The following is a 15,928-nucleotide window of genomic DNA, read 5'->3' on the forward strand; positions in this document are numbered from 1 at the left end:
GTTGGAACGAGCAATTTTATTTTTATGAAGAGCTTTAAAAACCATTTCCCCCTTAATTTTTAAGGAGGCACCATTATCATTCTCTTCATCATTATCCTCATCATCGTTAGTATCAACATCATCATAAAGAGACATATTGGGTTTCAAAGTAGGAGATACCTTTGAAGCCTTAGCCATAAGGCAAAAAGCAATAGATGATGATGTAGGATCCCTTGAAGCACCATTAAACACCACATCTTGTTCCATGTAGTGTTGGGTTTCCTCTACATTGTTAGCACAACAATTCGAGGAAATATATGTATTTTTATCATGGCAACAAGACATAGTACACATATCATCATGAGATTTAGTCAAGCAATTTCTACATGATATGCAAGGACTATCAACACAAGCATGTGAAACATTTGGAGTGCTCGAAGTGTTAAAGCCCAAAGAAGGATCATTGCAATAAGATAGTGACGAAGGATCATCCACAATAAGCATACTATCATCATTGCAATGACCAACACTACTCACCATACCATTACCTTGTGGCAAACCACATGTAGGTGAAGTAGAAGATGTTGAGAAGACTATACGACCGGAGGTGGAGGGAGAACAATCATCCCCATAAATCTTGGACACACCATATTTATCTTGAAGCTTCGTCCACAACTCATGAGCATCCCGGAACGGCATGAGTTGAAATATAACTACATTGCTCAAAGCATCGAAAAGCACATTAGAAGCTTGAGCATTGAGATAAGAGTTTTTCTCATCTTCTAAAGATAATCTTTGGGGATCCTTTGGAGGAGAAAAACCCATATCTACAATTCGCTCTAAATTTGGGTCCATGACCCTAAAGAGATTAAGCATGCGAATTACCCAAACATCAAAATTTGTGCCATCGAAACTAAGAGTGTTAGAGAATCCTAATCCCCTAGTTGACATCTTTACTCTCTAGGCGGTTAAGCCTAACAAAGAGAGACGATGCTCTGATACCAATTGAAAGATCATGGATGTCGCCTGGAGGGGGGGGGGTGAATAGGCATTTTAAAATAATTACAGTTTAGGCTTGAACAAATGCAGAATAAACCTACCGGTTAATTTGCCAAGCATAAAACCTAAAACAACTAGGCTCACCTATGTGCACCAACAACTTATGCTAAGCAAGATAAGCAACTATGAGATAGCAAGATATATGACAAAGAACAATATGGCTATCACAAAGTAAAGTGCATAAGTAAGGGCTCGGGTAAGAGATAACCGAGGCACGCGGAGACGACGATGTATCCCGAAGTTCACACCCTTGCGGATGCTAATCTCCGTTTGGAGCGGTGTGGAGGCATAATGCTCCCCAAGAAGCCACTAGGGCCACCGTAATCTCCTCACGCCCTCGCACAATGCAAGATGCCGTGATTCCACTAAGGGACCCTTGAGGGCGGTCACCGAACCCGTACAAATGGTAACCCTTGGGGGCGGTCACCGAACCTGTACACTTTGGCAACCCTTGGGGGCGGTCACCGGTACCCGTCAAATTGCTCGGGGCGATCTCCACAACCTAATTGGAGACCCCGATGCTTGACCAGAGCTTTTCACCACAATGATTGAGCTCCGAACAACACCAACCGTCTAGGGAGCCAAGGCACCCAATAGGAACAAGGTCTAGGGTGCCCAAACACCCAAGAGTAAAAAGCTTCTCAACCTTCACTTCCACGTATCACCATGGAGAACTCAAACCGATGCACCAAATGGAAAATTTAATCCATTTTCCATTTAAATACGAGCTTTGCTGCCAAGGAGAAAACTTGGGTAGAGGAAAAAATGCTTTTAACCCAACGTGCTGAGACGGCCGAAACAGCTCTGAAAGAGATTTCAACAGAGTTGAACGGGTTAAAGGGCCGGGTGTCTCAAATGGTAGCTGCTATCTTTGGTAAGCTGTCTGACTAACTCTTGTGTGCTGTTTGCAAATCTGGAGTCTAATCTGCTAACTAACTTTGCGTGTAAAATTTATGCAGGTCCTCGAAGCAAAAATCTGAGCCAAGACCCATTTATTAAACTGAAGGCACTATATACTTTGGTTGAATAACTGTATATTGGTGCACAACGGGCTCTGGCCGCCATCTCTCCTGCTAATCAAGGACCCAACCGGCTTAGCGACGTCATGAAGAAACTGTCCATCCTTCATGCCAGGTTTCAAGAAGTAAAACGCTCCTGCACGCGAGCCGGAGCTTTGACTGCCCTGAGTCGCTCCAAGGCTTGGGTGCCAGACCTAGACCCGGCGGACGTGGCTAGAGGCTATCCCACCATGAAGGAAGACGGGTCTCCTTTTGATCACGATGACTTCATGGCTTGCGTGCGCGGAGTCCGGCCTCAAGCAACTACCCTTGGAGATGATACCAATGTTGATAAGTACCAGCCGGGTTTTGATAGTGAGAATAAGAAGATGGCCAATCCCTCATACAAGGTAACAGATTTGATCCCACAGGTGAGAGAAGATACATTTGCCCCGGAAGTTGACCCGGTCGGCCTGATCGACGACGAAGCCGAATTTGTCGCCGTGAACGGTTTTGATTGGTCAAAACCCAACTTCTAGCAAACAGAAGGTGGTGAACCGGCGAGGGAGGAACAATGATCATCTTCATGGGCTTATAAAGCCTTGTAATAACTTAGTTGTGAAAATATTGTATGCTTTGCTTATGCCGTCGCGCATAAAACACCTTTTATGGGAGTCTGTTTCCTAATGCCAATGTATGCATCGTAATTAATGTTTGTTTCTGCAATGTTTGAACTCTTTTCCTGTAAATACAACGAAAAGACTGGCTTGGCGGCTTAGAACCAAACAGGTTAAAACACCCAATTTATAGCCAATACGTTTACCACATTAAGAACCAGAGACAGATATAAATAAAGGACAAGGACTAACTCTTTAGTTAATGCGTATAAGTAATAACCATACCTTGTCCCTTTTGATCCTCAGACTGCCGGTTTAAATAACCAGGGTGATGAATTTGATAATTCAATCTTTATGAGAAGCCAATGCTTTTTTTGAATACTCAATGATTACTATACCTTGATAGGTTGCATCTTTTGATCCGTAAGCCGCCAGTGTGAATGACCCGGGCGGCTGTTTTGTCAAATAGTCGAGCCCGTGAAGAAGACCAGGCTAATTGTTTGTAATATTGAAACAACAAAAACTGAAAAGCAAGTAACAGATAATAAGCATGATTTAACCCTGTATGCAAAAGGTTGGGGGTTCCTGATTCGAATACGATCAGTAAACCGGACCAAAGGGGATAAGCTAAGGTTCGAATACGACCATATAGCCCCCAGTGGCTTTGGCATTGCGCCGATCAAGAGCTTACCGATAGCTATGTTCTCTTTGGTTCGAATACGACCTATGTTTGAACAGGAAGCCCCCAAATGACCTTGATGGGTTTTTAACAACCCTGATTCGAATACGATCCAAGTCGGACCCAAAAGGGGTTAAGCTATGATTCGGATACGATCAAGAAGCCCACAAGTGAGTTTGGCTTTGAGCCGATCAAGAGGGTTACGACAGCTATGTTCTCTTTGGTTCGAATATGACCTATGTTTGAACAGGAAGCCTCCAAGTGATCATGAGATTGCAGCTAGATTCGGATAAGATGGACCAAAAAAGGTTAAACTTGATTCAAATATGATCAGCTCCTTAATAGTCATTTGAAAGATAAGAAATAACAAAGATGCATAATCTTTGAAAAGAAAAGAGACCGATGGTCTTACTTTATTGCTTAACATGGTATATACAATGTTAAAGTATGTACATGATGAGAGCCGGCGGCTCAGGTGTAGTATGGCCGAAGTTGAGCAATATTCCACGGCCGGCGGGTCTCTTCCTCCGACTTACATGCGTCTTGGTGCTCTCGAACGTCAATGAGGTAATATGACCCATTGTTTAAGTTCTTACTGACCAGAAAGGGTCCTTCCCAAGGTGGACATAACTTGTGTGCATCTGACAGATCCTGAATGAGCCGGAGCACCAAGTCGCCTTCCTGAAATTCCTGGATTTAACCCGGCGGCTGTGATAACGACGTAGGTCCCGTTGAGAAATTGCTGACCGGGCTGCCGCTAAGTCTCTTTCTTCATCCAACAAGTAAAGTGCATCTTGTCTGTCTTGTTCATTATTGGCTTCAACATAAGCCGCCACACGGGGCGAGTCATGACGGATGTCACTAGGCAACACTTCTTCTGCTCCATAAACCATGAAGAAAGGTGTGTAACCTGTAGACCTGTTGGGTGTGGTGTTGATACTCCACAGCACCTAGGGTAACTCCTCTACCCAACAACCCAGCGTTCGCTGTAAGGGAACCATAAGCCGGGGTTTGAGTCCTTTCAAAATGTCCTGATTGGCTCTCTCAGCTTGACCATTGGATTGAGGATGAGCTACAGAAGAAACATCAAGCCGGATGTGCTCTCATTGACAAAACTCCTCCATAGCCCCTTGGGACAGATTAGTGCCATTGTCAATGATAATACTGTGTGGAAAACCAAAACGGAAGATCACCTTTTTCATGAACTGAACCGCCGTGGCTGCGTCACACTTACTCACAGGCTCCGCCTCAACCCACTTGGTGAATTTGTCAACTGCCACCAGGAGATGTGTCTTTTTATCCTTAGTTCTTTTGAAAGGTCCCACCATGTCAAGCCCCCAGACCGCAAATGGCCAAGTAATTGGAATCATCCGGAGCTCTTGAGCCGGCACATGCGCTCGTCATGCAAATTTTTGACATCCATCACATCTGCTGACCAGATCTTTTGCATCAGCGTGAACCGTCAACCAGTAAAAACCATGACGAAACGCCTTGGCCACCAAAGATTTTGACCCGGCGTGATGACTACAATCACCTTCATGGATCTCACAAAGGATATCTTGACCTTCTTCGGGAGAAACACACCGCTGAAATGCTCCGAGAACACTGCGATGATATAACTCTCCATCTGAAATCGTCATTGACTTAGACCATCGGGTTATCTGTCGAGCCAGGGTCTCATCCGCTGGCAACTCTCCCCGGGTCATGTAAGCCAAAAACGGCACTGTCCAATCTGGGATGACGTGAAGAGCCACCACCAACTGCGCCTCCGGTTCAAGAATAGCTAAATCTTCTTCTGTGGGCAACTTGATAGAGGGGTTATGCAAAATATCGAAAAAGGTGTTAGGTGGCACTGGCTTACGGCGAGACCCCAGCCGGCTTAGGGCATCAGTCGCTTCGTTCTTTCGACGATCAATGTGCTCCACTTGATAACCATTAAAATGCCCTGCAACAGCATCAACCTCCCGACGATAAGCCGCCATGAGAGGGTCCTTGGAATCCCACTTGCTAGATACCTGTTGAGCCACTAGATCTGAGTCACCAAGACATCTGACTCGGCTCAAACTCTTCTCTTTCGCCACTCGAAGACCATGGAGCAAGGCTTCATACTCTGCTGCGTTGTTGGTGCACGGAAACATCAACCGTAACACATAACAAAATTTCTCACCTCGTGGGGAAGTTAACACAACTCCAGCCCCGAGCCTTCCAACTGTCTGGACCCATCAAAATGAATAGTCCAATACGTGTTGTCTGGTTTCTCTTCTAGCATCTGCATCTCCGTCCAGTCATTGATGAAGTCAACCAGTGCTTGAGATTTGATCGTAGTACGCGGCACATACTTCAATCCATGAGACCCAAGCTCAATTGCCCACTTGGCAACTCGTCCAGTGGCTTCTCTGTTTTGAATGATGTCTCCCAAAGGAGCAGAGCTGACCACCGTAATCGGGTGACCCTGGAAATAATGTTTAAGCTTACGGCTTGCCATGAATACTCCATATACGAGTTTTTGCCAATGCGGATATCGTTGCTTGGATTCAATCAACACCTCACTGATATAGTAAACCGGCCATTGAACCGGATGTTCCTTGCCAGCCTCCTTGTGCTCCACCACAATAGCCACATTAACAGCCCGTGAATTGGCGGCCACATATAATAACAGCGGCTCTTTTTCAACTGGAGTAGCAAGAACCGGCGGCTCATCAAGCTGTGCCTTTAGATCCTCAAAAGCAGTATTTGCGGCATCACTCCAAATAAAATCATCTGTTTTCTTCATCATCTGATACAAAGGCATTGCCTTCTCTCCTAACCGGCTTATGAACCGGCTCAAGGCCGCAACACGACCCGTCGGCCGCTGAACGTCATTGATGCACATTGGTTTGGCTAAAGACGTAATTGCTTTGATTTTCTTCGGGTTAGCTTCAATACCTCGGTTGGACACCAAAAAACCCAAGAGCTTGCCAGCTGGGACTCCAAAAACACACTTGGCCGGGTTAAGCATCATTTTGTAGATCCGGAGGTTATCGAAAGTCTCTTTCAGATATGTGACCAAGGTTTCCTCCTTCCTGGATTTTACCACTATATCATCCACGTAAGCATGAACATTGCGCCCAATTTGATCGTGAAGACAATTCTGCACACACCGCCGGTAAGTCGCCTGGGCACTCTTAAGCCCAAAGGGCATAGACACATAGCAAAAAGCTCCAAAAGGAGTAATAAAGGTTGTCTTCTCCTGATCCATGACTGCCATCTTAATCTGTTGATAACTGGAATAAGAATCCAAGAAACTCAAACGTGCACAAACTGCCGTAGCATCAATGATTTGATCAATACGGGGGAGAGCAAAAGGATCAGTCGGACAAGCTTTGTTCAGATCGGTGTAATCTACACACATACGCCAGGTGCCATTCTTTTTGAGTACGAGCACCGGGGTAGCTAACCACTCTGGGTGAAAGACCTCTACGATGAACCCGGCCGCCAAGAGTCGGGCCACCTCTTTTCCAATGGCCTTGCGCCTTTCGTCATTGAACCGTCACAGAAACTATCTAACATGTTTGAACTTTGGATAAATATTAAGAGTGTGCTCAGAGAGTTCCCTCGGGACACCCGGCATGTCTGAAGGTTGCCATGCAAAGATGTCCCAGTTCTCACGGATGAACTCGATGAGCGCGCTTTCCTATTTCGGATCCAAGTTTGCGCTGATGATGAACTGTTTGGATGAGTCGCCAGGCACAAAGTCAACCATCTTAGTGTCATCAGCTGGTTTGAATTTCAACACCGGCTCATGCTCTATTGTTGGTTTCTTTAATGACGGCATGTCTGCCGGGTCAACATGATCCTTGTAAAATTTTAATTCCTCTGTTGCACAAACAGATTCAGCATAGGTAGCATCACCTTCTTCACACTCCAAGGCTATCTTCTGGCTCCCATGTACTGTAATGGTGCCCTTATGACCCGGCATCTTGAGCTTTAAATACACGTAACACGGCCGAGCCATGAACTTGGCATAAGCCGGCCGCCCAAATAGAGCATGATATGGGCTCTTGATCTTAACCACCTCAAAGGTTAATTTTTCCGCTCTGGAGTCATACTCATCCCCAAAGGCTACTTCCAGCTCAATCTTACCAACTGGGTATGCCGACTTACTAGGTACCACACCGTGAAAGACAGTGTTGGATTGCTTAAGATTTTTATCAGTCAATCCCATCCGGCGGAACATCTCATAATAGAGGATGTTGATGCTGCTGCCTCCATCCATAAGTACCTTAGTAAACTTGTATCCACCAACCTGAGGTGCCACTACCAAGGCCAGGTGACCCGGATTATCAACCCGGGGCGGGTGGTCCTCTCTTCTCGACACAATAGGCTGTTCGGACCAACGTAGATAACGTGGAATCGCCGACTCAACGGCATTGACGGCCCTCTTGTGAAGTTTCTGGTCCCTCTTATATAAACTGGTGGTAAATACATGGTATTGTCCACTACTCAGCTGCTTCAGGTTGCTCTGATAACCGAATTGCTGCTGTTGATTACCTTGGCCGGGTTGCTGATTATATCCTCCTTGGTGACCAGGATAACCTTGACCGTGAAAACCTCCTCTGCCTGAACCGGTGCCCGGGCCGTGAAAACCGCCTCCTCCTGAACCGCCACCTAGGCCGTGACCTCCATCAAACGTGTTTGAATTTTTAAACGCCTTCATGATCGTACAATATTTCCACAAGTGGGTGGCTGGCTTCTCCCGGGTGCCGTGCTTTGGACAAGGTTCATTTTACAACTGCTCAAGGGTGGGACCTGACCCGCCCGACCAAGGGGGCTGTCTGCCCTTGCGCCGTTGATTACCACCCTATGCATTAGTGTTAGCAACAAACTCATCAGCCTTACATTTATTACTTCCCTGATTCGCTGGGTTATGCTGGCGACCCTTGTCGTTGTCGTTCTTCTTTCCCTTCGTTGCCTTTTCTTCGTCAGACACCCGGTCCTTGGTAGTATCAGAATCAGCATACTTGACGAGAGCCACCATCAACGTTCCCATGTCATTACAGTCATGCTTGAGCTGCCCCAGCTTCTGCTTTAGAGGTTCAAAACGACATTTTTTCTCCAACATTAAAACTGCTGAGCCGGCATCCATCTTATCAGATGAATGTATTATCTCCTTGACCTGGCGAAATACTTGGCCATTGCAGCTTCACTGACCTCCAACAATTCCATAGCCATCTTGTAACTCTCAATCCAAGCCCCCGGCTATAGGTCAGCCGTGTAATTAGGCACTTTACGAGGCCCCTTGAAGTCCTTTGGCAAACGCTCATTGCGTATGGCCGACACCAAGAAAGGCACGCCTCCGGTTCTTGTGGCCACTCCTGCCTCAACCGAGGTTGCTGGATAAGCCGGAAAGGTTTGATGAGCCACCTGATCTACTGCCATTTGAGCTGCTCGTTCTGCCTCTTGACGAATCCTCTCCTGACCCACCAAGTTAAGGGCTCCAGCCCGCGCCGGCTCATGCCTGTATGGCCGGTTGTGGCGTTGAGCATTGCTTGACATATCTGCGGACTCCATATGCCTACTGTAACTCAAGCTCTGACTTGGGCGAGGAGTTGAGTGGATCCTGTCTCGACTGTAGGAGTACGCATCCTCCTGCGCCAGAGCCGTTTGAAGTTCTCTGACCCTCCGTGTTTCAATTGCTGCTGGTGAGTCGCCTTCCATTGGGAGAGCCGCCAAACGAGCCGATGCTGCGATGAGGTTTTCCAAAGGGTTGGCGAAGCGACCTGGCAGTGTTGGCACGTAATGAGGTGGAGCGGTAATTATACGAGGTGGCTCTGTGGCACGTGGCTGAACCGGTGCGCCGGGTGTCGTGATCCGGTTTGCCTCCGGCGGGTTGCTCCCCCGGCCCCGGGTGTATGGAACAGGTTCCTCGGATCAAGCGTCAGAGGCAGACGTGATTGAGTTTTCTGATGCCTCCTCCTCATGACTTGGTTTGATGCGTTATGGTCCACCGAGAGCCAGAAATTCTCCGCTTGAAGTTGTTGAGCACGAGCATCCAAAGCCGCTCGTTCTGCCGCCATCCGGGTTTCCTCTGCGGCTAGATTTTCCTTAGCTTGCACCATCTCCTCATGCACGCATGCCACCTCTGCGTCGTGCTAGGATTTATCCGCCGGCTCTACCACGACGATTAACAGAGTTGTCAGTTTATCCATGAGATCCATTAGAATATGAGCCGGGGGGCGCGCGGGGTGTCCTGACCCGGCTGCAGCTGACCCGGTAGCCGTTGCTGCCGCTGCGGTAGAATTCTGCGCGGGCTGTGTCCCTTCCATGAAGACTCCGGCCCAATTCGGCGGCTCAAGGGGGTCCAGAATACTACTGCCATCGGAACAGCCCCCGAGCATGTCGTCTTGTAACTGGTACAAAGAGTCTGTCTCGCCCGTTGATGATGCAGTTTCAGAACAGACGACCGTCTCACCGCCCTCCACCGATCCTTCAAAGTATTCACCGCCGTGGATGCAGCCTACGAAGGCATGCTTCACGACATATTGAACACGGGCGGTCCTTGCATGCTGAGCCGTTTCGATGAGGTTGGTGTGGACGTCCGGCTCAGGGCCCGACTTGCCGATCTGGCCGATGAAAACGTGAATTCCACCGAAGGGGACCCGGTACCCATACTCGATTGAGCCGGCCTCGGGGCCCCAGCCTTCATCGTCGATGTAGAGCTTGCCGCGACGACTCTTGGTCATCTGGCCCACAGCGTATCGCTTGAGCCCTTCAAAGCTGCCCTTCAAGAACTCAAATCCACCGTGCGCTGTGCCAACTGTCGTGGAATTGCCACGACATATGTCCTAGAGCAAGGACTTAGTCGTAGGGCCATAACACTAGGAAGCTTAAAGGGGTTAATCGGGACAAAGGACACGAGAGAGTTTTTATACTAGTTCGGCCCCTTACAATGAAGGTAAAAGCCTACGTCTAGTTGGGTTTGGTATTGCTAGGGTTTCGATCTCCAAGAGGCTCATCTCGCCGGCTTGGTTATCGATTTGTTATCTCTTGCCCTAAGCCGCCACCGGGTCGTCCCCTTATATACATGGGTTGACGCCTGGTGGCCTACAGAGTCCCGGCCGGCTCATAATCGTGTCCGGCTCGGTGACTTTATTTACATGCCTTTCTTTACAAGTCTTTCCTTACATATGGCGGTTCATAATATCAGCCCTTAAACCGCCTTCAGGCCCTTGGGCCTTCTATAATACTTAATAAACTACAATCTTGGATGTTTACTGGGCTTCTTGCATAACTCGCCATTGGGTCTGACCCGGCCCCTCCTGGGCGGGTCTCAGCTGATAGTAATATCCCCAACAGGAGGTAAACTTTTCAAACAACAAACATTATATTACATAACGGCTTTGTTTCATAATACATGAAGGGATAACATGAATGACTTCATTCAAAGATAATGCCTTTTGAACAATGGCCCTCTACAATGCGGGATCCCTTCAGGACATCATCAAAATACCGCTCGGGTGTGCGGTGCTCCTTGCCTGCGGGCGGTCCCTCGGTCGCGAGCTTGACGGCGTCCATCTTCGCCCACTGCCCCTTGACACGGGCGAAGGCCATCCGCGCACCTTCAATGCAGACCGACTACTTGATGGCGTCAAGACGAGGGCATGCATTGACCAGCCGCTTCACGAGCCCGAAGTAGCTGCTGGGTATGGCTTCGGCAGGCCATAGACGGATTATCAAATCCTTCATGGCCAGTTCGGCCACCCTATGCAGTTCGGTCAAGTGTTTCAGGTGATCGCTAAAGGGCACCAGATGCTCTGGCACAAGGTATTGTGACCAGAACAGCTTCTCCATTGAGCTCCCCTCTTCGGCTCGGAAGAATTCTATAGCATCAGCAAGACTACGCGGTAGATCCGCAAACGCCCCTGGAGAACTCCAAATCCGGGTCAGTAAGAGGAACCTTTTCTTCACATACTTGCTCTGCATAATAAAGGCCTTACCCGCAGCGATTTTTCTGGCCTCCTGGATTTCCTTGAGGGCGCCCTGGGCTTCAACCCGGGCATCGTGTGTGCTTTGGCGGGCCTTGGCAAGTTCGGACTCTTGGTCCGCAATATTGCGCTCCAAGGACTCGTATTTCTTCACGGCATCCTGGAGCTCCTGCTGGACCTCACCAACCCTGGCCTCGTGTTTTTTGCGAGCGGCTTGTTCTTTTTCCGCTCTCTCCTAGGCTTCGGCCAGCGCCTTCTTGAGGGTCTCCACCTCGGTCGCCACTCCTACAAAATATCATGGCACTATGGTCAACACAAATCATTCATCCTTTCTAAATCTACACAAGGTCATTGCATACCTTGATGGTCCTCCAGCTGTTTTTTCACAGGGCCGAGCTCTTCCTCGGTCCGCTCTAGACTCTGCTTCAGTCCGGAGACCTCAGCAGCATGAGAGGTCGTAGCCAGCAAAGACGCCTGCTTATTCACATAGACACATATGGTTAGTCTCCTGCGAAAATTATTTGATCCTCTGTCCGGCCTTTCTTTTCGAACACCGGACAGTGTCTCAGGGCTATTGTCTATACTATCACATTCCTTTTGCATAAATTGTGTTTTCATACCTCAAAGCCTGTTAGAAGGCTTGTGTAGGCTTCGATCAGTCCGCTCTTTGCGGACTGAATCCTCTCAACCACTGTACCCATGAGGGTATGGTGTTCCTCAACAATGGAAGCACTTCGCAACGCTTCTAGTAGAGTATTCGGTGTCTCTGGATGGACAGAGGTCACCGGTGGGATCGGTGCACCTCCTTCTTTCGAAGGAGGTTGCTTGCCGGATTCTGGAGCCATATAGGTCTCCGGAATTGTGCTCGGCTGGGCCCCGGATTTGATATGGCCCCCATCACTAGTCTCCATGGGGATTTGCTCCCCCATGTGTCCGGCGGCCGAGGGTTCACCCTCTGGTGCCACCCTGACGGCCTCCTGCGTCTCTCCCTGGCCTAGGGAGGTCCTTCAGGTCAGCACCTCGGTGTCATCCATGGCCTTGGGAGGAGAGGCCACCGGAATGGACCCGCTGCCCATCACCTTCGGATCCAGCGAATTCCCCGAAGATGAGGATCGCTGGAGGTCGGAACGTGTAGGACTTCAGCTCATAATTCAACATGTTAAAACCATGAAGTAAAGGAGCTGGATATATGTGTGTGTCTTTGAGTACTTACGATTCGGCCAGGGGCTTATCCTTGGGGCGCCACTCGGAGCTGTTATCGATGTCCCACGCGGAGTTGTCCGCGGGGGAGACCTTCCCCTTCTTGGACGCCTCTGCCTCCAGATGCGTGGAGGCCGCCCTTTTCTTCACCCCCCCCCCTCCGGGGGAGAGTTGCTTTCCTCCTCCTCCTCGTCGTCCTCACTGTGGGAGGAGTGGGTCTCGGCGTCTTCGGACGTCACGTCCGAAGTGCCCTTACGGCGGAGACCACTCCTGGTTTCTTGGCCTTCTTCTTGGCCTTCTTCTCCAGCGCTTGGTAGGGCGCTGGAACCAGCATCTTCGTTAAAAGAGGGATTGCTGGGTTTTCGGGCAGCGGAGCGGGACACTGGATCCGCTCCGCCTTCTTTGTCCAGCCGTGAAAAAATAAATGGGGAAGCTTAGTCGTCTTCCTTGAGTATGCAAGTAAAGGATACACCTTGAAATATGAAAAACTTACCGAACTGGCGGGATGGGCCAGGTCGTGCCCGCGGTCCTCGGTCGTCGCCGGCTGTAACGCCCCGGATGTAATTTACCATATTTGTACTCCAACTCTTGCCATTTTCGGCTCTAAGTTATGATATTCCCTCGTGGTTGGGTTTTCCCTTCGTTTGGCTTTTTGTCCATGTGATGCATTGCATATCATGTCATCATGTGCATCGCATTTGCATACATGTTCGTCTCATGCATCCGAGCATTTTCCCCGTTGTCTGTTTTGCATTCCGGCACGCCTATGTCCTCCGGCGTCTCCTTTTGCCTATTTTCGTGTGCGGGTGTTAAACGTTCTCGGATTGGACTGAGACTTGCTAAGCGGCCTTGGTACACTACCGGTAGACCGCCTGTCAAGTTTCGTGCCATTTGGAGTCCGTTTGATACTCCAACGGTTAATCGATGAACCGTGAAGGCCTCGTGTGTGGTGCAGCCCAACACCCCTCCAAAGTGGCCCAAAACCCATCTAAACCCCCTCCATCCTCTTGGTCATTCGATCACGATCGCGTGGCCGAAAACTGCACTACATTTGGACTCTCCTAGCTCCTTCTATGTATAAATAGGTGCCCCTCCTCCAAATTTGCGGTGCAACCCTAAGGAATAGCCCCTGCCGCCGCGGGATGTGTCCGTTTCCGCCGGACATGCCCGTGCCGCCGCCCGCGGCCAACCGGCACCCGCCGCATGGCGCGCCTCTGCCCCCAACCGCGTCGGCCCGCCGAGCCCGCGATGGGCCCTGCCCCAGGCCCACGCGCCCGCCGCCTCCTGCCTCCAGCGCCCGCGCCCCGCGCTGCCCACCTCCTCCGCCTGCGCCCGCGCCCTTCGCCACTGGCCGCCGTGTGCCGCCGCCCCGCTCGCCGACCACCGCCGCCGCCTCCCGCGGTCTCTGCTGACCTCGCCGCCCGCCGGACTCGCAACCCCGCGCCCGTCTCCGCCGTCCCCTACAGCTCCGGCCGTCGTTCCTCTCCTCTCCGACGGCTTCTCCGGTGACCTCGCCGACGAACCTCGAAGTCTGTGCCCGAGAACCCTAGATCCAGATCTGCTTCGGAGGTTGACTTTTCGTCCAAGTCACTTTTTTGTTATTTTTTCAAGCATTCTTCATCATGCCATATCTCCGCATCCGTAGCTCCGTTTTGAGCGTGCCATATATCAAAATGTTCGTTAGGTTGTCCTCTTCATTTTATTCCATTGCACCGTGCTTGTTTGAGTCCATTTTGATGCCTAAAATGTTGTTGCAAGAGTGCTATAAAATGTTAGTTCCTGATTCTTATCAGATTATGAACATTTGTCATTTTTTCCATGATTATTGTGTGCCTCCTATGAACTTGAGCCCTACATGTGTTTTGGGCTATGCCATGCCATCTTTATAGGGGTGTATGCCATGTATTTTTGTGATCAATGTGGTGATTAGCAAAAGCATGCAAAGTAGCTCTCGTGATGTTGCTGATTTTAGGGACTTAGAATTCTACTAAGTCATTTCCCTGATGTTATTTTTATGACATGTATTCATGTTGCTACAGAGTGATCCATGCCTCTTTTCCCTCTTGCTGGGTGTATGCTTAGTTTGTCATGCAATGCCTTGTGGTGAGTGCATTGAGCTCGCAAACATGTGTTCGTAACTCTGCTTATGCCATGTCCAGTTTTCTGCTAAATCTGAATCTGTTAATAAACTTGCTATGATTACATGGGTGCCATCATGTTTTCTGATCCTTTTTGGCTTATGGTCAGTAAGGGACTTTTGTTATATGCTTTGAGTAGATTCATGCCATGCCTTGCTTTGTTATGTCCTGGTCCTGTAGCATGTTCATATCTTGCTCTAAACATTGCTTCCTGATGTTAATTCCTGGCATGCTGTTATTTTCACTAAGACTGTGATGCTGTTATCTTTTGCACTTTTTCCATGCTTGTTTGAGCATGCTATTTTGTGATTTAGCCGTAGCTCAGTGTTCATCTTTTGTCAAGCATCTTGAGTGGATCACTGCCATGTGCTTTGTTGCTATGTTAGAGCGCAGTAGCTTATTTTCTTGTTGCATTTTAGATGGCATCGTGCTATTAATCGCATAATTGTGCCATTATTGTTTTGCTTGCCATTTGCAACTGTGCATCCGTTTCTGGTGATCTTCATATCGATTTCGACCGAAATCAACTCATATTTCTAGCGGCACTCTTGGTTTGCCAAGTTGAAGCCTGGTTCAATCTTTCCCTTCTGAAGCACGCATATGCATTGCATATTTCACCCCGCATATCATGCCATGTTTTGCATCATGTTGCTTGCGCATTGCACCGTGGTTATTTGTGTTTCCCTTGCTTGTGTTCTTGCCTAGGGTAGAGCCGGGAGACGAGTTCGTGATCGAGGAACCCGTTGAGTACGCTTACGAGGATCAAGCTTACGTCAACTCGGAGAACTTTGCAGGCAAGATGACCATACCCTCGAAATCACTTCTATCTTTGCTTGCTAGTTACTCACTCTATTGCTATGCCTATGCCGCGATACCTACCACATGCTTTATCATGCCTCCCATATTGCCATGTCAAACCTCTAACCCACCTTGTCCTAGCAAACCGTTGTTTGGCTATGTTACCGCTTTGCTCAGCCAGTCTTATAGCGTTGCTAGTTGCAGGTGAAGATTGGAGTTTGTTCCTTGTTGGAACATGATTATTATTGGGATATCATTATTATATCTTGTTTACTTTAATGCACCTATATACTTGGTAAAGGGTGGAAGGCTCGGCCTTATGCCTAGTGTTTTCTTTGCCGCCCTAGTTTTCGTCATACCAGTGTTATGTTCCTTGATTTTGCGTTCCTTACGTGGTTGGGTTATAATGGGAACCCCTTGACAGTTCGCCTTGAATAAAACTCCTCCAGCAAGGCCCCACCTTGGTTTTACCATTTGCCACCTAGCCTTTTTCCCT

Source organism: Triticum urartu, chromosome 3 (assembly GCF_003073215.2).
Source record: "Triticum urartu cultivar G1812 chromosome 3, Tu2.1, whole genome shotgun sequence".
Taxonomy (NCBI): Eukaryota; Viridiplantae; Streptophyta; class Magnoliopsida; order Poales; family Poaceae; genus Triticum; species Triticum urartu.